The following is a 21,577-nucleotide window of genomic DNA, read 5'->3' as shown; positions in this document are numbered from 1 at the left end:
GAGTGTAGTCGGATTTTCAACATTTGGAAATACCGCGTAAGTGAGGTCATTTAACGCGCGTAAGTCCTGTACTATACGGAAGGCGCCAGGCTCTTTCTTTGGCACTGGGAATAATGGAGTATTGTATGGTGAATTACACTTTTCAATGATACCTTGCTGTAATAAGGAATCAATTTGTTCCTGAGCTCCAGCAATAACTTCAGGTTTTAGCGGATACTGGGCAATTTTAGGGCCTTTACAACCCGGTAGTAGCTGAATACGATGGGGAGGGCCTTTAACCTCACCATAGGGTTCCTCAGGTGTGGCCCAAAGAAAACTTGGTAGGTCATTCAGAGCGACCTCTATTTGTTTCTCAACCATAGAGGTGACAGCCATAATGAGTGAAGTGGTTTCATTAGGGGAAGGATCAAAATGAATTTCAAAGTGAAACAATGTCAACAGGTCTCTCCCAAGTAAGTTGACAGGGCACAACGGAGCATACAAAAAGGGAGCAGATAGTTGTTGATCCGCATAGGTAATTGGCAAAGGCTCAAGCAGGGGTGTGTCTGTTGGGACACCATCAAATCCTGTGGTGGTAATATTGTTAGGGGAAACTTTAAGAAGTTTCTGCAATTTGTGCGGGACATGGGCTAGCACAGAGCGAGAGGCGCCCGTGTCTATTAAAAAGGGAACGGGGACATCACAGATTAACAAGGTGATCATGGGATCATCCAATCCTGCAGCAGTGTGGACCACGCCTAGTCACTGTGGGCGGCGTTGATCAGGGTTCCACAAAGGGAAAGATTGGCGCTCTGGAGGACGGGTTTGACGGTTTTGACGGCGGATTTGATTCATTAGTGTATTTTGTGGTGGTAGGGAACATTCCCGTGCATAATGGCCGTATTGCTGGCAACGATAACACTGAACATCTATATAACGATCTGGGCTTGGTCGGGAACGATAGTCTCTGGGTTGTGTATTATCATCAGGGGGCCCCCGTGGAGGACCTCTCTGAGGTTGGGAGCGACGGCCTCGGTCTTCAGGATAATCTGCTCTACGGTTGGGGCGGTAGGGCCATGGGCCCTGATTTCGGGAGTTATTGTCATAGCGTTGGTCAGCATACATAAGAATAACAGGGGGAGTGGTCTCGGGGGTATTGGGATCTGTGTCAGAGCACTTGGAGGCTCTTTTCTCTTTGAGATCTTCAGTTTGTAGTACTTCCAGATTAGTGTGTACTGTCTTACGATGTTGGACTTCATCTTGCTTGCTTTTTATAAGCTTTCTACAATGATGAAGGATGTGTTCACGAATCTTTGGCCATTTTTCTAGTTGGAGACCAACTGTGTCCTCAAGTTTGTTTTTAATCTGTGAAGGTAGGGTTCCCTTAAGTAAATGATAGAACACCGGAAGAGCATTATCGGAGTCAAATTTCTCCTCCGTCTCTTCTTTATAGAGATCTTGGAGTCTGAGTAAGTAAGCCTCAATAGGCTCTGAATCCATTTCCCATCTCTGAGAAGTGATAACTGAAAAGTCTTTTAGAGCCGGATACATGGTCCGGATTTCCTGGAATACTTTGGTCTGAATCTCTGTTAAAGGATTGCCATCATACTCGGTATCTGTTACAAATTTGGCATAGCCCGATTGAGTGAATATGTCAGTGACACTGGCGTGTGGGGTTCTGCCCAAAAGCGCTTTCATGTCTCCAACTGACAGGGTGGTCCCTAGTGTAATGTCCTGAAATTTCTTTAACCATCGGTTACCTCCTAATGTAATATCCGGGAGTTGCAGTATGAGGCTATTTAATTCAACTGCTGAAAGTGGAGTGTACTCCGTATGAGGAACACCACCTGACATCTTATTTAACAAGGGAAAAAGTTTTACTTTTTCAAAGGGTTTAATCAATGAAGATGTAAGGAGATCAATTGATGCGGTTGGGGGAAATTGATTCTCGTACTTTTTCCAAACCTGAAGACCTTGGATTAGGTAGAGGATCCTTCTCGTGGGAAGAGGGCGGACTGAGGCTGAAGCGCCTCAGACCATCCTGCAAGATTATCAATCCATGGTTGAACATAATACCATGAATTTTCATGTAATGCCACATATTGGGCGGGGGTGCTAGGTGGACCAGATAAGCCAGGTTCTGTATCAATGTTCAGACCTGTAGGGTGACGGGGACCGTCAATGACTGCAAGGCCATTATCTCTTTCGTGCCCCCCCTCTGGCATTCCTTCGTTTTCTCCCCCTTTCTCTCTCTCCTTCTGCCTCCTACGGACATTGCCCTATTGCGGGGTAATGGGCACTCATGTTCTGTCCGTTTCTTTTTCTCACCCCTGCATTAAATACTCTCCTATGTTTCTGCCTTCTTCCCTTGTCTCCTGCATGTCTTAATCTCCTGCATTCTTTTATTTCCCTCTTACGGACATTGCCCACTTGAGGGGTATTGGGCACTATTATTCTGTCCATTCTTTTCTTACCTCTCACCTTTCTCCCCATTTTCTCCTATTTTGCTGGCTTCCTATACTGAACTAATACATCTGTATCTTGGTCCTTCTTTCTGACTGTCCGTATGCTTTATCTTGTATTCATCACCTATATACTGTTCCTTTTGAGTGTTTGTTGTATGAAAGAATATGTATGCCATCTCGATTCTGAGTTTTGGGAGACCATACTTAGCAGATGGTGACTGTATTTTCTTTTTCAGCACGATTGTCAGTGAGCGGTCTTATGCGGGCTATTCTTTGCCTAACGCCTTGACATTTCGTGTCTTAAGTCTCTGTCCAACATTTGTTTTCCTCCTTCTTTTTCCCTGAACCCCTGTGTATTTTATGTCCTATCTTCCGCCACTTCTGACAGCCCATGGCCCCCCTTCCTGCCCAAACACTTCTGTTTCTTTACTTTTTGTTGTCCTTGCCTGTCATCTAAAAATACCTCGGCTTCGCTGAAACCTGTGATTTCGGTTTTCCCCTTCTTTCAAACTGTATGATTGTTTGCTATCTTTTCTGCTTTTACGCCCATTCCCTGGTCTTTACCTTCTGTTCTCATCTTCTCGTCTGTGGGCGTGCGCCCTCCCGTTGGGTTTTTTTATGTTCCACGTCTCTGATGTCCGTCTAATCTACTTTTTTTCCCTATTCGGTGAGCCTACGGGTTCACCTCTGTTTTTCCTATTTCTTACAGCATTCTTACATTGCTTGTTTTCTCACTATAAAGCACATTTCCTGTTCCTTCTTTAAGACGTTGTCCTACTGACCTCTTTTTCAAAACTGCTTTGTTCCTTTGCAAGCTTAAAAGACATTAGTATCACCTTTCAATTTTGATGCCCTGCAAAGCTATTCTTTTTGCAGCCCCATGTAACACAGTTTTTGTGCTTCCGGTACTTCGCTTAATACATTGCTAGTTGCAGTCATAATTGATATATAGTTATTTCCTGTTGAAGTAATTCTTTGCTTGCCTCATCTGAATGTTAGGTACTTTTTCTCTGCAAGTATCAAAGTAGTAATTATCTTTCGATGGCTCATGTTGCCGAGTTCAGTATGTGTGCACTTCTGTGCATGTAGCAATGTACGGAAGTATTTTCTTGCTTTCACTTTTAGGATTACGGCACAGCCTTTTAGGGTTTTAAAATCATAATATAACACTAATCTATAGCCTATTTCCTTTCTTCTTCTCTGTATTTCTTATGTCTCATCTCAGTACGCCATAACTGTATGACTGTAGGAAGCACCTGCTTCCTCTTAAGCTATTATAGTCTGTATTGTATAGTGAACGTATCTGATCCGAAGAGCTTACATATGCTTACTTTGTTTTAAAATTTTTGTTTCCCTCTCTCTTTGTCTAACATGGGACATTTCTACATATTGTTCATTCTTTCCGGATGGAACCTGGTCCTCATAAGTCCTTATAAGTCCCGTCTTCCTGTTTTTCTCTCCTATAAAGAATCTTCTGGATGAACTTAAGATGTTCCGCTCCCCATTTGGAAAAGTCCAGAAGGGGTGTAAAAGAGGTCAATTTAAAACAGTGGTGACCCCGACGTGATTCGAACACGCAGCCTTCTGATCTCTGTATCAGTATCATTTTATACAATAATATACTAAAATAGGCCCCATTTTGAGAACCACATTTTATTCATTTTATCCATCATTCTTTCATTTCAGGTACTATATATTATTTGGATATAGTACCTGTACCTGTTTGTGTCAAGACTCATTGTTCAGACCTGCTTTCTGCAGATTCTCAAATATTAATTCATTTGTTACTTGTTTGGCCTAATCAGTACTTTTTCAGATGTTTTTGGCTCTGTGGCTTTGTCCATCACAATTCCAGTGGCAGATCTAAAACCAGGCCATATATTGACAGTACTCTTCTGTGGCTCAGGGGCGTAGCCACAGTATTTCGCGTGGCCCTCACAGGCAAACTTAATCCCCTATGGGATGGAAAGGGGGCGGGGAGGTGGATACTAGTCAAGCTTTTTTTTTTTTTTTTTTTTCCTCTTCCCCTCCCCGCCACACAAGCCTGCTTTCTGTGAAAAGGCTCACATCTGCCTGCTGGGCTAACAGACAAATCCACCGAAACCACAGGTCGTGGGATCGAATCCCGGCAGGTCGGGAGCGGAATAAAATTTAATTCCAGATGGGGGAGAGCAAAAGACCTGCAAGGGTAAGAGAAGGAAAAAAAGAACAGAGTTGGAGGGTGGGAAAGAAAAAAAGGTATCCAGGGAGCAGCTGCATGTGCATTCTAAAAGCAAAAGTGACTACAGAAGACCTCGCTGAAATCCAAAAAAAAATAGAAGAACCGCTCAAATGAGAACCAAGCTCTAACTTTTACTTTTCAGATCTTCCGTATACGGAAGCGCACCGTGCCTAGAAGTACTGCAATACCAGGTCGATGCACGGAGCGGACGAAGCAAGCTCCGGTTCCGTCTCCCTGTCCCAAAAATCCATTTAATATAAGGTCCCCAGATAGGGGACGTATCAGATATTAAACTGATAAGAACAGATACTACACTTGATCTTAGCCAAAAGGCCGAGAAGCGATGCCGCTGCTTGTTGCTCAGCCGCTGTGCTTTGGCCCCTCCTCTTGGCTGCTCAGGGTGAAAAGACTCGGGTCCACACAGCCGGCGACATCACGGTTCCATCGAGCGGGCACCGCTGGGCGCGTTTTTAGCACGATGGCTAAAAAAGGAAACGCCTTTCCGAGAAAGCCTAAAGGTGACTGATGCGTGCGAGACAGAGACAGAAAAACCCTGCAGCTGGGCCTCATCTGCATGAGTACTCTTCTGTGGCTCAGGGGCGTAGCCACAGTATTTCGCGTGGCCCTCACAGGCAAACTTAATCCCCTATGGGATGGAAAGGGGGCGGGGAGGTGGATACTAGTCAAGCTTTTTTTTTTTTTTTTTTTTTCCCTCTTCCCCTCCCCGCCACACAAGCCTGCTTTCTGTGAAAAGGCTCACATCTGCCTGCTGGGCTAACAGACGAATCCAGCAAAATCCACCGAAACCACAGGTCGTGGGATCGAATCCCAGCAGGTCGGGAGCGGAATAAAATTTAATTCCAGATGGGGGAGAGCAAAAGACCTGCAAGGGTAAGAGAAGGAAAAAAAGAACAGAGTTGGAGGGTGGGAAAGAAAAAAAGGTATCCAGGGAGCAGCTGCATGTGCATTCTAAAAGCAAAAGTGACTACAGAAGACCTCGCTGAAATCCAAAAAAAATAGAAGAACCGCTCAAATGAGAACCAAGCTCTAACTTTTACTTTTCAGATCTTCCGTATACGGAAGCGCACCGTGCCTAGAAGTACTGCAATACCAGGTCGATGCACGGAGCGGACGAAGCAAGCTCCGGTTCCGTCTCCCTGTCCCAAAAATCCATTTAATATAAGGTCCCCAGATAGGGGACGTATCAGATATTAAACTGATAAGAACAGATACTACACTTGATCTTAGCCAAAAGGCCGAGAAGCGATGCCGCTGCTTGTTGCTCAGCCGCTGTGCTTTGGCCCCTCCTCTTGGCTGCTCAGGGTGAAAAGACTCGGGTCCACACAGCCGGCGACATCACGGTTCCATCGAGCGGGCACCGCTGGGCGCGTTTTTAGCACGATGGCTAAAAAAGGAAACAGCCTTTCCGAGAAAGCCTAAAGGTGACTGATGCGTGCGAGACAGAGACAGAAAAACCCTGCAGCTGGGCCTCATCTGCATGAGTACTCTTCTGTGGCTCAGGGGCGTAGCCACAGTATTTCGCGTGGCCCTCACAGGCAAACTTAATCCCCTATGGGATGGAAAGGGGGCGGGGAGGTGGATACTAGTCAAGCTTTTTTTTTTTTCCTCTTCCCCTCCCCGCCACACAAGCCTGCTTTCTGTGAAAAGGCTCACATCTGCCTGCTGGGCTAACAGACGAATCCAGCAAAATCCACCGAAACCACAGGTCGTGGGATCGAATCCCAGCAGGTCGGGAGCGGAATAAAATTTAATTCCAGATGGGGGAGAGCAAAAGACCTGCAAGGGTAAGAGAAGGAAAAAAAGAACAGAGTTGGAGGGTGGGAAAGAAAAAAAGGTATCCAGGGAGCAGCTGCATGTGCATTCTAAAAGCAAAAGTGACTACAGAAGACCTCGCTGAAATCCAAAAAAAAATAGAAGAACCGCTCAAATGAGAACCAAGCTCTAACTTTTACTTTTCAGATCTTCCGTATACGGAAGCGCACCGTGCCTAGAAGTACTGCAATACCAGGTCGATGCACGGAGCGGACGAAGCAAGCTCCGGTTCCGTCTCCCTGTCCCAAAAATCCATTTAATATAAGGTCCCCAGATAGGGGACGTATCAGATATTAAACTGATAAGAACAGATACTACACTTGATCTTAGCCAAAAGGCCGAGAAGCGATGCCGCTGCTTGTTGCTCAGCCGCTGTGCTTTGGCCCCTCCTCTTGGCTGCTCAGGGTGAAAAGACTCGGGTCCACACAGCCGGCGACATCACGGTTCCATCGAGCGGGCACCGCTGGGCGCGTTTTTAGCACGATGGCTAAAAAGGAAACGCCTTTCCGAGAAAGCCTAAAGGTGACTGATGCGTGCGAGACAGAGACAGAAAAACCCTGCAGCTGGGCCTCATCTGCATGAGTACTCTTCTGTGGCTCAGGGGCGTAGCCACAGTATTTCGCGTGGCCCTCACAGGCAAACTTAATCCCCTATGGGATGGAAAGGGGGCGGGGAGGTGGATACTAGTCAAGCTTTTTTTTTTTCCTCTTCCCCTCCCCGCCACACAAGCCTGCTTTCTGTGAAAAGGCTCACATCTGCCTGCTGGGCTAACAGACGAATCCAGCAAAATCCACCGAAACCACAGGTTGTGGGATCGAATCCCGGCAGGTCGGGAGCGGAATAAAATTTAATTCCAGATGGGGGAGAGCAAAAGACCTGCAAGGGTAAGAGAAGGAAAAAAAGAACAGAGTTGGAGGGTGGGAAAGAAAAAAAGGTATCCAGGGAGCAGCTGCATGTGCATTCTAAAAGCAAAAGTGACTACAGAAGACCTCGCTGAAATCCAAAAAAAAATAGAAGAACCGCTCAAATGAGAACCAAGCTCTAACTTTTACTTTTCAGATCTTCCGTATACGGAAGCGCACCGTGCCTAGAAGTACTGCAATACCAGGTCGATGCACGGAGCGGACGAAGCAAGCTCCGGTTCCGTCTCCCTGTCCCAAAAATCCATTTAATATAAGGTCCCCAGATAGGGGACGTATCAGATATTAAACTGATAAGAACAGATACTACACTTGATCTTAGCCAAAAGGCCGAGAAGCGATGCCGCTGCTTGTTGCTCAGCCGCTGTGCTTTGGCCCCTCCTCTTGGCTGCTCAGGGTGAAAAGACTCGGGTCCACACAGCCGGCGACATCACGGTTCCATCGAGCGGGCACCGCTGGGCGCGTTTTTAGCACGATGGCTAAAAAAGGAAACAGCCTTGCCGAGAAAGCCTAAAGGTGACTGATGCGTGCGAGACAGAGACAGAAAAACCCTGCAGCTGGGCCTCATCTGCATGAGTACTCTTCTGTGGCTCAGGGGCGTAGCCACAGTATTTCGCGTGGCCCTCACAGGCAAACTTAATCCCCTATGGGATGGAAAGGGGGCGGGGAGGTGGATACTAGTCAAGCTTTTTTTTTTTTTTTTTTTTCCCTCTTCCCCTCCCCGCCACACAAGCCTGCTTTCTGTGAAAAGGCTCACATCTGCCTGCTGGGCTAACAGACGAATCCAGCAAAATCCACCGAAACCACAGGTCGTGGGATCGAATCCCAGCAGGTCGGGAGCGGAATAAAATTTAATTCCAGATGGGGGAGAGCAAAAGACCTGCAAGGGTAAGAGAAGGAAAAAAAGAACAGAGTTGGAGGGTGGGAAAGAAAAAAAGGTATCCAGGGAGCAGCTGCATGTGCATTCTAAAAGCAAAAGTGACTACAGAAGACCTCGCTGAAATCCAAAAAAAAATAGAAGAACCGCTCAAATGAGAACCAAGCTCTAACTTTTACTTTTCAGATCTTCCGTATACGGAAGCGCACCGTGCCTAGAAGTACTGCAATACCAGGTCGATGCACGGAGCGGACGAAGCAAGCTCCGGTTCCGTCTCCCTGTCCCAAAAATCCATTTAATATAAGGTCCCCAGATAGGGGACGTATCAGATATTAAACTGATAAGAACAGATACTACACTTGATCTTAGCCAAAAGGCCGAGAAGCGATGCCGCTGCTTGTTGCTCAGCCGCTGTGCTTTGGCCCCTCCTCTTGGCTGCTCAGGGTGAAAAGACTCGGGTCCACACAGCCGGCGACATCACGGTTCCATCGAGCGGGCACCGCTGGGCGCGTTTTTAGCACGATGGCTAAAAAAGGAAACGCCTTTCCGAGAAAGCCTAAAGGTGACTGATGCGTGCGAGACAGAGACAGAAAAACCCTGCAGCTGGGCCTCATCTGCATGAGTACTCTTCTGTGGCTCAGGGGCGTAGCCACAGTATTTCGCGTGGCCCTCACAGGCAAACTTAATCCCCTATGGGATGGGAAGGGGGCGGGGAGGTGGATACTAGTCAAGCTTTTTTTTTTTTCCTCTTCCCCTCCCCGCCACACAAGCCTGCTTTCTGTGAAAAGGCTCACATCTGCCTGCTGGGCTAACAGACGAATCCAGCAAAATCCACCGAAACCACAGGTCGTGGGATCGAATCCCGGCAGGTCGGGAGCGGAATAAAATTTAATTCCAGATGGGGGAGAGCAAAAGACCTGCAAGGGTAAGAGAAGGAAAAAAAGAACAGAGTTGGAGGGTGGGAAAGAAAAAAAGGTATCCAGGGAGCAGCTGCATGTGCATTCTAAAAGCAAAAGTGACTACAGAAGACCTCGCTGAAATCCAAAAAAAAATAGAAGAACCGCTCAAATGAGAACCAAGCTCTAACTTTTACTTTTCAGATCTTCCGTATACGGAAGCGCACCGTGCCTAGAAGTACTGCAATACCAGGTCGATGCACGGAGCGGACGAAGCAAGCTCCGGTTCCGTCTCCCTGTCCCAAAAATCCATTTAATATAAGGTCCCCAGATAGGGGACGTATCAGATATTACACTGATAAGAACAGATACTACACTTGATCTTAGCCAAAAGGCCGAGAAGCGATGCCGCTGCTTGTTGCTCAGCCGCTGTGCTTTGGCCCCTCCTCTTGGCTGCTCAGGGTGAAAAGACTCGGGTCCACACAGCCGGCGACATCACGGTTCCATCGAGCGGGCACCGCTGGGCGCGTTTTTAGCACGATGGCTAAAAAAGGAAACGCCTTTCCGAGAAAGCCTAAAGGTGACTGATGCGTGCGAGACAGAGACAGAAAAACCCTGCAGCTGGGCCTCATCTGCATGAGTACTCTTCTGTGGCTCAGGGGCGTAGCCACAGTATTTCGCGTGGCCCTCACAGGCAAACTTAATCCCCTATGGGATGGAAAGGGGGCGGGGAGGTGGATACTAGTCAAGCTTTTTTTTTTTTTTTTTTCCCTCTTCCCCTCCCCGCCACACAAGCCTGCTTTCTGTGAAAAGGCTCACATCTGCCTGCTGGGCTAACAGACGAATCCAGCAAAATCCACCGAAACCACAGGTCGTGGGATCGAATCCCAGGCAGGTCGGGAGCGGAATAAAATTTAATTCCAGATGGGGGAGAGCAAAAGACCTGCAAGGGTAAGAGAAGGAAAAAAAGAACAGAGTTGGAGGGTGGGAAAGAAAAAAAGGTATCCAGGGAGCAGCTGCATGTGCATTCTAAAAGCAAAAGTGACTACAGAAGACCTCGCTGAAATCCAAAAAAAAATAGAAGAACCGCTCAAATGAGAACCAAGCTCTAACTTTTACTTTTCAGATCTTCCGTATACGGAAGCGCACCGTGCCTAGAAGTACTGCAATACCAGGTCGATGCACGGAGCGGACGAAGCAAGCTCCGGTTCCGTCTCCCTGTCCCAAAAATCCATTTAATATAAGGTCCCCAGATAGGGGACGTATCAGATATTAAACTGATAAGAACAGATACTACACTTGATCTTAGCCAAAAGGCCGAGAAGCGATGCCGCTGCTTGTTGCTCAGCCGCTGTGCTTTGGCCCCTCCTCTTGGCTGCTCAGGGTGAAAAGACTCGGGTCCACACAGCCGGCGACATCACGGTTCCATCGAGCGGGCACCGCTGGGCGCGTTTTTAGCACGATGGCTAAAAAAGGAAACGCCTTTCCGAGAAAGCCTAAAGGTGACTGATGCGTGCGAGACAGAGACAGAAAAACCCTGCAGCTGGGCCTCATCTGCATGAGTACTCTTCTGTGGCTCAGGGGCGTAGCCACAGTATTTCGCGTGGCCCTCACAGGCAAACTTAATCCCCTATGGGATGGAAAGGGGGCGGGGAGGTGGATACTAGTCAAGCTTTTTTTTTTTTCCCTCTTCCCCTCCCCGCCACACAAGCCTGCTTTCTGTGAAAAGGCTCACATCTGCCTGCTGGGCTAACAGACGAATCCAGCAAAATCCACCGAAACCACAGGTCGTGGGATCGAATCCCGGCAGGTCGGGAGCGGAATAAAATTTAATTCCAGATGGGGGAGAGCAAAAGACCTGCAAGGGTAAGAGAAGGAAAAAAAGAACAGAGTTGGAGGGTGGGAAAGAAAAAAAGGTATCCAGGGAGCAGCTGCATGTGCATTCTAAAAGCAAAAGTGACTACAGAAGACCTCGCTGAAATCCAAAAAAAAATAGAAGAACCGCTCAAATGAGAACCAAGCTCTAACTTTTACTTTTCAGATCTTCCGTATACGGAAGCGCACCGTGCCTAGAAGTACTGCAATACCAGGTCGATGCACGGAGCGGACGAAGCAAGCTCCGGTTCCGTCTCCCTGTCCCAAAAATCCATTTAATATAAGGTCCCCAGATAGGGGACGTATCAGATATTAAACTGATAAGAACAGATACTACACTTGATCTTAGCCAAAAGGCCGAGAAGCGATGCCGCTGCTTGTTGCTCAGCCGCTGTGCTTTGGCCCCTCCTCTTGGCTGCTCAGGGTGAAAAGACTCGGGTCCACACAGCCGGCGACATCACGGTTCCATCGAGCGGGCACCGCTGGGCGCGTTTTTAGCACGATGGCTAAAAAAGGAAACGCCTTTCCGAGAAAGCCTAAAGGTGACTGATGCGTGCGAGACAGAGACAGAAAAACCCTGCAGCTGGGCCTCATCTGCATGAGTACTCTTCTGTGGCTCAGGGGCGTAGCCACAGTATTTCGCGTGGCCCTCACAGGCAAACTTAATCCCCTATGGGATGGAAAGGGGGCGGGGAGGTGGATACTAGTCAAGCTTTTTTTTTTTTTTTTTTTTCCCTCTTCCCCTCCCCGCCACACAAGCCTGCTTTCTGTGAAAAGGCTCACATCTGCCTGCTGGGCTAACAGACGAATCCAGCAAAATCCACCGAAACCACAGGTCGTGGGATCGAATCCCGGCAGGTCGGGAGCGGAATAAAATTTAATTCCAGATGGGGGAGAGCAAAAGACCTGCAAGGGTAAGAGAAGGAAAAAAAGAACAGAGTTGGAGGGTGGGAAAGAAAAAAAGGTATCCAGGGAGCAGCTGCATGTGCATTCTAAAAGCAAAAGTGACTACAGAAGACCTCGCTGAAATCCAAAAAAAAATAGAAGAACCGCTCAAATGAGAACCAAGCTCTAACTTTTACTTTTCAGATCTTCCGTATACGGAAGCGCACCGTGCCTAGAAGTACTGCAATACCAGGTCGATGCACGGAGCGGACGAAGCAAGCTCCGGTTCCGTCTCCCTGTCCCAAAAATCCATTTAATATAAGGTCCCCAGATAGGGGACGTATCAGATATTAAACTGATAAGAACAGATACTACACTTGATCTTAGCCAAAAGGCCGAGAAGCGATGCCGCTGCTTGTTGCTCAGCCGCTGTGCTTTGGCCCCTCCTCTTGGCTGCTCAGGGTGAAAAGACTCGGGTCCACACAGCCGGCGACATCACGGTTCCATCGAGCGGGCACCGCTGGGCGCGTTTTTAGCACGATGGCTAAAAAAGGAAACGCCTTTCCGAGAAAGCCTAAAGGTGACTGATGCGTGCGAGACAGAGACAGAAAAACCCTGCAGCTGGGCCTCATCTGCATGAGTACTCTTCTGTGGCTCAGGGGCGTAGCCACAGTATTTCGCGTGGCCCTCACAGGCAAACTTAATCCCCTATGGGATGGAAAGGGGGCGGGGAGGTGGATACTAGTCAAGCTTTTTTTTTTTTTTTTTTTTCCTCTTCCCCTCCCCGCCACACAAGCCTGCTTTCTGTGAAAAGGCTCACATCTGCCTGCTGGGCTAACAGACAAATCCAGCAAAATCCACCGAAACCACAGGTCGTGGGATCGAATCCCGGCAGGTCGGGAGCGGAATAAAATTTAATTCCAGATGGGGGAGAGCAAAAGACCTGCAAGGGTAAGAGAAGGAAAAAAAGAACAGAGTTGGAGGGTGGGAAAGAAAAAAAGGTATCCAGGGAGCAGCTGCATGTGCATTCTAAAAGCAAAAGTGACTACAGAAGACCTCGCTGAAATCCAAAAAAAAATAGAAGAACCGCTCAAATGAGAACCAAGCTCTAACTTTTACTTTTCAGATCTTCCGTATACGGAAGCGCACCGTGCCTAGAAGTACTGCAATACCAGGTCGATGCACGGAGCGGACGAAGCAAGCTCCGGTTCCGTCTCCCTGTCCCAAAAATCCATTTAATATAAGGTCCCCAGATAGGGGACGTATCAGATATTAAACTGATAAGAACAGATACTACACTTGATCTTAGCCAAAAGGCCGAGAAGCGATGCCGCTGCTTGTTGCTCAGCCGCTGTGCTTTGGCCCCTCCTCTTGGCTGCTCAGGGTGAAAAGACTCGGGTCCACACAGCCGGCGACATCACGGTTCCATCGAGCGGGCACCGCTGGGCGCGTTTTTAGCACGATGGCTAAAAAAGGAAACGCCTTTCCGAGAAAGCCTAAAGGTGACTGATGCGTGCGAGACAGAGACAGAAAAACCCTGCAGCTGGGCCTCATCTGCATGAGTACTCTTCTGTGGCTCAGGGGCGTAGCCACAGTATTTCGCGTGGCCCTCACAGGCAAACTTAATCCCCTATGGGATGGGAAGGGGGCGGGGAGGTGGATACTAGTCAAGCTTTTTTTTTTTTTTTTTTCCCTCTTCCCCTCCCCGCCACACAAGCCTGCTTTCTGTGAAAAGGCTCACATCTGCCTGCTGGGCTAACAGACGAATCCAGCAAAATCCACCGAAACCACAGGTCGTGGGATCGAATCCCGGCAGGTCGGGAGCGGAATAAAATTTAATTCCAGATGGGGGAGAGCAAAAGACCTGCAAGGGTAAGAGAAGGAAAAAAAGAACAGAGTTGGAGGGTGGGAAAGAAAAAAAGGTATCCAGGGAGCAGCTGCATGTGCATTCTAAAAGCAAAAGTGACTACAGAAGACCTCGCTGAAATCCAAAAAAAAATAGAAGAACCGCTCAAATGAGAACCAAGCTCTAACTTTTACTTTTCAGATCTTCCGTATACGGAAGCGCACCGTGCCTAGAAGTACTGCAATACCAGGTCGATGCACGGAGCGGACGAAGCAAGCTCCGGTTCCGTCTCCCTGTCCCAAAAATCCATTTAATATAAGGTCCCCAGATAGGGGACGTATCAGATATTAAACTGATAAGAACAGATACTACACTTGATCTTAGCCAAAAGGCCGAGAAGCGATGCCGCTGCTTGTTGCTCAGCCGCTGTGCTTTGGCCCCTCCTCTTGGCTGCTCAGGGTGAAAAGACTCGGGTCCACACAGCCGGCGACATCACGGTTCCATCGAGCGGGCACCGCTGGGCGCGTTTTTAGCACGATGGCTAAAAAAGGAAACGCCTTTCCGAGAAAGCCTAAAGGTGACTGATGCGTGCGAGACAGAGACAGAAAAACCCTGCAGCTGGGCCTCATCTGCATGAGTACTCTTCTGTGGCTCAGGGGCGTAGCCACAGTATTTCGCGTGGCCCTCACAGGCAAACTTAATCCCCTATGGGATGGAAAGGGGGCGGGGAGGTGGATACTAGTCAAGCTTTTTTTTTTTTCCCTCTTCCCCTCCCCGCCACACAAGCCTGCTTTCTGTGAAAAGGCTCACATCTGCCTGCTGGGCTAACAGACGAATCCAGCAAAATCCACCGAAACCACAGGTCGTGGGATCGAATCCCGGCAGGTCGGGAGCGGAATAAAATTTAATTCCAGATGGGGGAGAGCAAAAGACCTGCAAGGGTAAGAGAAGGAAAAAAAGAACAGAGTTGGAGGGTGGGAAAGAAAAAAAGGTATCCAGGGAGCAGCTGCATGTGCATTCTAAAAGCAAAAGTGACTACAGAAGACCTCGCTGAAATCCAAAAAAAAATAGAAGAACCGCTCAAATGAGAACCAAGCTCTAACTTTTACTTTTCAGATCTTCCGTATACGGAAGCGCACCGTGCCTAGAAGTACTGCAATACCAGGTCGATGCACGGAGCGGACGAAGCAAGCTCCGGTTCCGTCTCCCTGTCCCAAAAATCCATTTAATATAAGGTCCCCAGATAGGGGACGTATCAGATATTAAACTGATAAGAACAGATACTACACTTGATCTTAGCCAAAAGGCCGAGAAGCGATGCCGCTGCTTGTTGCTCAGCCGCTGTGCTTTGGCCCCTCCTCTTGGCTGCTCAGGGTGAAAAGACTCGGGTCCACACAGCCGGCGACATCACGGTTCCATCGAGCGGGCACCGCTGGGCGCGTTTTTAGCACGATGGCTAAAAAAGGAAACGCCTTTCCGAGAAAGCCTAAAGGTGACTGATGCGTGCGAGACAGAGACAGAAAAACCCTGCAGCTGGGCCTCATCTGCATGAGTACTCTTCTGTGGCTCAGGGGCGTAGCCACAGTATTTCGCGTGGCCCTCACAGGCAAACTTAATCCCCTATGGGATGGAAAGGGGGCGGGGAGGTGGATACTAGTCAAGCTTTTTTTTTTTTTTTTTTTTTTCCCTCTTCCCCTCCCCGCCACACAAGCCTGCTTTCTGTGAAAAGGCTCACATCTGCCTGCTGGGCTAACAGACGAATCCAGCAAAATCCACCGAAACCACAGGTCGTGGGATCGAATCCCGGCAGGTCGGGAGCGGAATAAAATTTAATTCCAGATGGGGGAGAGCAAAAGACCTGCAAGGGTAAGAGAAGGAAAAAAAGAACAGAGTTGGAGGGTGGGAAAGAAAAAAAGGTATCCAGGGAGCAGCTGCATGTGCATTCTAAAAGCAAAAGTGACTACAGAAGACCTCGCTGAAATCCAAAAAAAAATAGAAGAACCGCTCAAATGAGAACCAAGCTCTAACTTTTACTTTTCAGATCTTCCGTATACGGAAGCGCACCGTGCCTAGAAGTACTGCAATACCAGGTCGATGCACGGAGCGGACGAAGCAAGCTCCGGTTCCGTCTCCCTGTCCCAAAAATCCATTTAATATAAGGTCCCCAGATAGGGGACGTATCAGATATTAAACTGATAAGAACAGATACTACACTTGATCTTAGCCAAAAGGCCGAGAAGCGATGCCGCTGCTTGTTGCTCAGCCGCTGTGCTTTGGCCCCTCCTCTTGGCTGCTCAGGGTGAAAAGACTCGGGTCCACACAGCCGGCGACATCACGGTTCCATCGAGCGGGCACCGCTGGGCGCGTTTTTAGCACGATGGCTAAAAAAGGAAACGCCTTTCCGAGAAAGCCTAAAGGTGACTGATGCGTGCGAGACAGAGACAGAAAAACCCTGCAGCTGGGCCTCATCTGCATGAGTACTCTTCTGTGGCTCAGGGGCGTAGCCACAGTATTTCGCGTGGCCCTCACAGGCAAACTTAATCCCCTATGGGATGGAAAGGGGGCGGGGAGGTGGATACTAGTCAAGCTTTTTTTTTTTTCCTCTTCCCCTCCCCGCCACACAAGCCTGCTTTCTGTGAAAAGGCTCACATCTGCCTGCTGGGCTAACAGACGAATCCAGCAAAATCCACCGAAACCACAGGTCGTGGGATCGAATCCCGGCAGGTCGGGAGCGGAATAAAATTTAATTCCAGATGGGGGAGAGCAAAAGACCTGCAAGGGTAAGAGAAGGAAAAAAAGAACAGAGTTGGAGGGTGGGAAAGAAAAAAAGGTATCCAGGGAGCAGCTGCATGTGCATTCTAAAAGCAAAAGTGACTACAGAAGACCTCGCTGAAATCCAAAAAAAAATAGAAGAACCGCTCAAATGAGAACCAAGCTCTAACTTTTACTTTTCAGATCTTCCGTATACGGAAGCGCACCGTGCCTAGAAGTACTGCAATACCAGGTCGATGCACGGAGCGGACGAAGCAAGCTCCGGTTCCGTCTCCCTGTCCCAAAAATCCATTTAATATAAGGTCCCCAGATAGGGGACGTATCAGATATTAAACTGATAAGAACAGATACTACACTTGATCTTAGCCAAAAGGCCGAGAAGCGATGCCGCTGCTTGTTGCTCAGCCGCTGTGCTTTGGCCCCTCCTCTTGGCTGCTCAGGGTGAAAAGACTCGGGTCCACACAGCCGGCGACATCACGGTTCCATCGAGCGGGCACCGCTGGGCGCGTTTTTAGCACGATGGCTAAAAAAGGAAACGCCTTTCCGAGAAAGCCTAAAGGTGACTGATGCGTGCGAGACAGAGACAGAAAAACCCTGCAGCTGGGCCTCATCTGCATGAGTACTCTTCTGTGGCTCAGGGGCGTAGCCACAGTATTTCGCGTGGCCCTCACAGGCAAACTTAATCCCCTATGGGATGGAAAGGGGGCGGGGAGGTGGATACTAGTCAAGCTTTTTTTTTTTTTTTTTTTCCCTCTTCCCCTCCCCGCCACACAAGCCTGCTTTCTGTGAAAAGGCTCACATCTGCCTGCTGGGCTAACAGACGAATCCAGCAAATCCACCGAAACCACAGGTCGTGGGATCGAATCCCGGCAGGTCGGGAGCGGAATAAAATTTAATTCCAGATGGGGGAGAGCAAAAGACCTGCAAGGGTAAGAGAAGGAAAAAAAGAACAGAGTTGGAGGGTGGGAAAGAAAAAAAGGTATCCAGGGAGCAGCTGCATGTGCATTCTAAAAGCAAAAGTGACTACAGAAGACCTCGCTGAAATCCAAAAAAAAATAGAAGAACCGCTCAAATGAGAACCAAGCTCTAACTTTTACTTTTCAGATCTTCCGTATACGGAAGCGCACCGTGCCTAGAAGTACTGCAATACCAGGTCGATGCACGGAGCGGACGAAGCAAGCTCCGGTTCCGTCTCCCTGTCCCAAAAATCCATTTAATATAAGGTCCCCAGATAGGGGACGTATCAGATATTAAACTGATAAGAACAGATACTTTTACTTTTGAAAATGATTTATTCAGATACTAAACACATACATACTGTCAAACTGAACCTATACACAGGTCAGAAAAAAAAAAATTACCTACACAATGACAGTACCCCAATCTTCCACACTTTAAACCATTCAAAAACACTAAACCCACTGATTTGACAAAAAATCTGAAACAATACAGTCAGTGAAATGGACATAATACCTCCCACCACCCCTGAACAGCCTACTCAGCAAGGGGGACCCAGGAACCACTTTGGAGAAAACTCCCGTAACTAAACTGAGGAATGCAGTGCCAATAAGCTCCAGTGCCATGCCAAAAAAGCCTCAGGCAAGGAGGAATGGCCTCCCTCCCGTATCACATATGCCAGCATAAGCTTCCTTCCAAGCTGACAAATCATGCCTGTGTCCAAAGTAATTGACCTCCACAACCTCAAGCATCGCGCTCTCCACAAGGCATCTTTCAAACAACTAATACCAATCCACAAACGCACACAAGAGGTCTTTGAAACCAACTGTCCGTACATGACCCCCTCCTCTACCACCCGGACATCAGGATTCATTGCCTGCATCCAAACAAACACTCGCTGCCAAACAGCCTGTGCCACCCTGCAACGCCAGAAAACATGAGCAGGCGACTCCTCGCCAACACAGCCTTCCCAAGCACAGAGAGTGGTCGGCGCCAGCCTTCTCCGATACAAGAAACTTCTTGTAGGAATACAGCCGTGCACCGCTCCCCAAGCCAGGTCTTTCTGCTCGTTCAAAAGATACTTGGCATTAACCATTCTCCACACAGCTTTGCATTCCTCTGCACTCAATTTCCCAACAGGGCACATTCTTGTTTTACCTGCCAAAATAACTGTCTCTATCCCCCTCGCTGAGAGGTCAGCCAACACCATACCCCGTAATGCAAATTTATTAACACAATCTTTTATCACTTTATAAACAAATGGACAAGATTCAGCATGGGGGACAGTATGCTGGAACCCCAAACCCCAGCCCTTACACACAAACAATTGCAAATACAACCTGGCAAAATACGACCATAACCGTAACTCTCTATGTTCCTCCACCACTGCCTGAAGAAACACACACACTGACACACTTAACAACTTCACTTCCAAATCAGGCACCTTCCTTCCCCCGCACTCAAGCGGGTAGCGCATGACTTCCCGCTTGAGACGTTCCATCTTCCCACCCCAAATAAAACAGAACATCTGTCTCGTCAAAGTCCTCAACCCAAAGGAACCAATAGGAAACACAGGAGCCACATGCAACATCAATGGCAAGAGTTCATTTTTCACAATTAGGACCCTCCCTGATAAGGTCAAATTTCGTGTCTTCCACTGAGTTATTCTACTCTGTGTCTTTTCAAACACCCTCTGCCAATTACGACTAGCCATATTTTTCCCAAAAAACAACCCCAGGATCTTAATCTCCTCCCGAACTCTCCTTAACCCCCAATCCACCTCACTACCCCTCCAATTAAGATACAAGCACTCACTCTTACTAATGTTAATCTTTGAAGAGGAAGCTGCAGCAAACCTTGCACAATGCCAGCCCATCCACTTTATGGAGTCATTATCCCTACAAAAAATGGTCACATCATCCATGTAAAGAGCCAACCGTGCTTCTAAACCCCCACTACCTGGGAGAGGCACGCCTCTAATACGGGCCTCCTTCCTAATTGCGCTAGCAAATGGTTCAATTGCCAGTACGTAAAGAAGAGGGGAGATAGGACATCCCTGCCTCACCCCTGATTGCACTCTAAACTCTGCACTCAGAAACCCATTCACCAAAACCTTACTAACACTATCCTGCAACAAAGCCCTCACCCACCCAATAAATCTAAATCCCAAACCCATCTTTCCCATAACGGACCACAAAAATGCTCTGTTCACCCTATCATAGGCTTTCTCTTGATCCAAGGAAACCACACACACCGGCTGGTTCCGCTCCTCACAGTATAAAAGTACATCCCTCACCAAAGCTTGATTATCCACAATTCTACGGCCTGGGATGCCACAAGTCTGAGCTGGACCAACCACCTTCCCTATCACCTCTTGCAAGCGGAAAAACAACGTCTTAGCCAGGATTTTATAATCAGTATTCAAGAGAGTAATTGGACGCCAGTTCTCAACCTGGCGCCTATCCCCTTTCTTTTTAATCAACACAATCAACCCTTTTCTCAGTGAAGCCGGCAATGCCCCTTTATCCAAAATCTCTCTCAACATGGCCAAAAAATCCCCCTGAAGAAGAGACCAAAACTCCCTATAGAATTCAATGGGTAAACCATCCTCTCCTGGAACCTTCCCCCCTTTCATAGACTTCACTGCTCTCTCAACCTCCTCTCCCTCCAACTCCCTCCCCAGGCCCTGACTTTCCTCTTTCGACACCTCCCCGTCTAAGCACCTCAAATAGTCCAAGGCGATGTCCTGATCATACGCCCGAGAGGTATACAACGCTGTATAATACTGCAAAACTAACCCTTTAATCCTCTCTGTATCCCTCTGTTCAATACCATTCTCATCCAGCAGGCTAGTCAGAATGGATGTCCGCGCCCTCACCTTATGAAAAAAGAACCTTGAGCAGCGCTCATGTTCCTCAATAAACTGCGCTCGGGCCCGAAACATGACAGACTGCATCCTCTGCTGATACCAGTCTCTTAACTTATGCTTAACCTCAATTATATCCCGCTGTACCTCAAAGCCAAACCCTGCCAAAACATATAAATTCTGCAGAGTGGCCTCCAACTTTTCAACCACCCTCTTATCCCTCCTTGCCTTAGCCCTTCCCTTTTGTACAAAAAAATCCCTTGTTCGAATTTTAAGATTCTCCCACCATTCCCCCAGGGAAGAAAATAAATCTTTTAAAGAACTCCAAGCATGAAACTTCCGCACATACTCTGCCTTAACATTGGCATCACTCAATAAACTAATATTTAATTTCCACCACCCCTTTCCAATAGCCACTGTCCCTGGAAAATTTAAGCTGACCTTCAGGGCCTGATGATCTGAAAAAAACACAGGTAATAGGTCAGCTTTCTCAAGAGCAACTGATGGTGACACAAACACATAGTCAATTCTAGACCCAGCCCGCTTTCCTTCACTAAACCAAGTGAACCCAGGAGCAGCGGGTTGCAGACACTTAAACACATCAAGCAGACCTGCATCCACCGTTAGATCCCTCAGGGCATGAGAACTCCCATCCAACCCTCCGCTAACTGCCGATAACCTATCCTCTTTGGCCAATACTGCATTAAAGTCCCCTGCCAACACCACCACCCTATGTGTTAACAATAATGGTTCTAATCTCTCAAACACCTCAACCCTCTCTCTCAGCTCAGTTGGAGCATACACATTAATCAGCCTAACCGCCCTCTCCCTCCAGGTCCCATCCACACACACAACCCTCCCTTTCACACACTCCAAAACACACTCCACTTGAAAGTCTGCATTCCCTGCCAAAATCCCAACTCCTGAACATTTATTACTGTTATCCCCAGACCACACCGACCACCCAACATCCCATCTGTTTTCCATCTCCTGGTGCAAGACAGCGTCCGGAATCCCACATTCCTGCAAAAAGAAAATGTCACATCCAACACTCTTCAAATACAGCATTACCGCCCCACACTTCCCCTTATCTCTTATACTCCGAACATTAATGGAGCATAAAAGAAACATTAGGAGCCCAAAGAGAGTAAACTGCATCAAATGCCCAGGACACCCCACAGCGCT

At 48.0% G+C, this 21,577-nt stretch overlaps 14 non-coding genes and 1 pseudogene across 14 annotated transcripts; all 15 read right to left on the bottom strand.

Annotated features, from left to right (window-relative positions):
- Positions 1 to 4,819: 4,819 nt before the first annotated feature.
- Positions 4,820 to 5,010, bottom strand: LOC115458618. The gene has a single exon (XR_003940120.1). It is a non-coding gene; the product is annotated as a U2 spliceosomal RNA (small nuclear RNA).
- A 732-nt stretch (positions 5,011 to 5,742) lies between these two features.
- On the bottom strand, positions 5,743 to 5,933 carry LOC115458616. The gene has a single exon (XR_003940118.1). It is a non-coding gene; the product is annotated as a U2 spliceosomal RNA (small nuclear RNA).
- A 724-nt stretch (positions 5,934 to 6,657) lies between these two features.
- LOC115458615 lies at positions 6,658 to 6,848 on the bottom strand. The gene has a single exon (XR_003940117.1). It is a non-coding gene; the product is annotated as a U2 spliceosomal RNA (small nuclear RNA).
- A 721-nt stretch (positions 6,849 to 7,569) lies between these two features.
- Positions 7,570 to 7,760, bottom strand: LOC115458613. The gene has a single exon (XR_003940116.1). It is a non-coding gene; the product is annotated as a U2 spliceosomal RNA (small nuclear RNA).
- A 733-nt stretch (positions 7,761 to 8,493) lies between these two features.
- On the bottom strand, positions 8,494 to 8,684 carry LOC115458612. Its single transcript, XR_003940115.1, has one exon. It is a non-coding gene; the product is annotated as a U2 spliceosomal RNA (small nuclear RNA).
- A 723-nt stretch (positions 8,685 to 9,407) lies between these two features.
- Positions 9,408 to 9,598, bottom strand: LOC115458619. The gene has a single exon (XR_003940121.1). It is a non-coding gene; the product is annotated as a U2 spliceosomal RNA (small nuclear RNA).
- A 731-nt stretch (positions 9,599 to 10,329) lies between these two features.
- LOC115458611 lies at positions 10,330 to 10,520 on the bottom strand. Its single transcript, XR_003940114.1, has one exon. It is a non-coding gene; the product is annotated as a U2 spliceosomal RNA (small nuclear RNA).
- A 724-nt stretch (positions 10,521 to 11,244) lies between these two features.
- On the bottom strand, positions 11,245 to 11,435 carry LOC115458610. The gene has a single exon (XR_003940113.1). It is a non-coding gene; the product is annotated as a U2 spliceosomal RNA (small nuclear RNA).
- Positions 11,436 to 12,167: 732 nt separating this feature from the next.
- LOC115458609 lies at positions 12,168 to 12,358 on the bottom strand. The gene has a single exon (XR_003940112.1). It is a non-coding gene; the product is annotated as a U2 spliceosomal RNA (small nuclear RNA).
- A 731-nt stretch (positions 12,359 to 13,089) lies between these two features.
- LOC115458607 lies at positions 13,090 to 13,280 on the bottom strand. The gene has a single exon (XR_003940111.1). It is a non-coding gene; the product is annotated as a U2 spliceosomal RNA (small nuclear RNA).
- A 730-nt stretch (positions 13,281 to 14,010) lies between these two features.
- Positions 14,011 to 14,201, bottom strand: LOC115458606. The gene has a single exon (XR_003940110.1). It is a non-coding gene; the product is annotated as a U2 spliceosomal RNA (small nuclear RNA).
- Positions 14,202 to 14,925: 724 nt separating this feature from the next.
- LOC115458605 lies at positions 14,926 to 15,116 on the bottom strand. The gene has a single exon (XR_003940109.1). It is a non-coding gene; the product is annotated as a U2 spliceosomal RNA (small nuclear RNA).
- Positions 15,117 to 15,850: 734 nt separating this feature from the next.
- Positions 15,851 to 16,041, bottom strand: LOC115458603. The gene has a single exon (XR_003940107.1). It is a non-coding gene; the product is annotated as a U2 spliceosomal RNA (small nuclear RNA).
- Positions 16,042 to 16,764: 723 nt separating this feature from the next.
- Positions 16,765 to 16,955, bottom strand: LOC115458602. Its single transcript, XR_003940106.1, has one exon. It is a non-coding gene; the product is annotated as a U2 spliceosomal RNA (small nuclear RNA).
- Positions 16,956 to 17,685: 730 nt separating this feature from the next.
- LOC115458620 lies at positions 17,686 to 17,860 on the bottom strand (annotated as a pseudogene).
- Positions 17,861 to 21,577: the final 3,717 nt, after the last annotated feature.

This window comes from Microcaecilia unicolor, unplaced genomic scaffold (genome assembly GCF_901765095.1).
Source record: "Microcaecilia unicolor unplaced genomic scaffold, aMicUni1.1, whole genome shotgun sequence".
Classification (NCBI taxonomy): Eukaryota; Metazoa; Chordata; class Amphibia; order Gymnophiona; family Siphonopidae; genus Microcaecilia; species Microcaecilia unicolor.
This window is presented reverse-complemented; position numbering and strand designations above follow the sequence as displayed.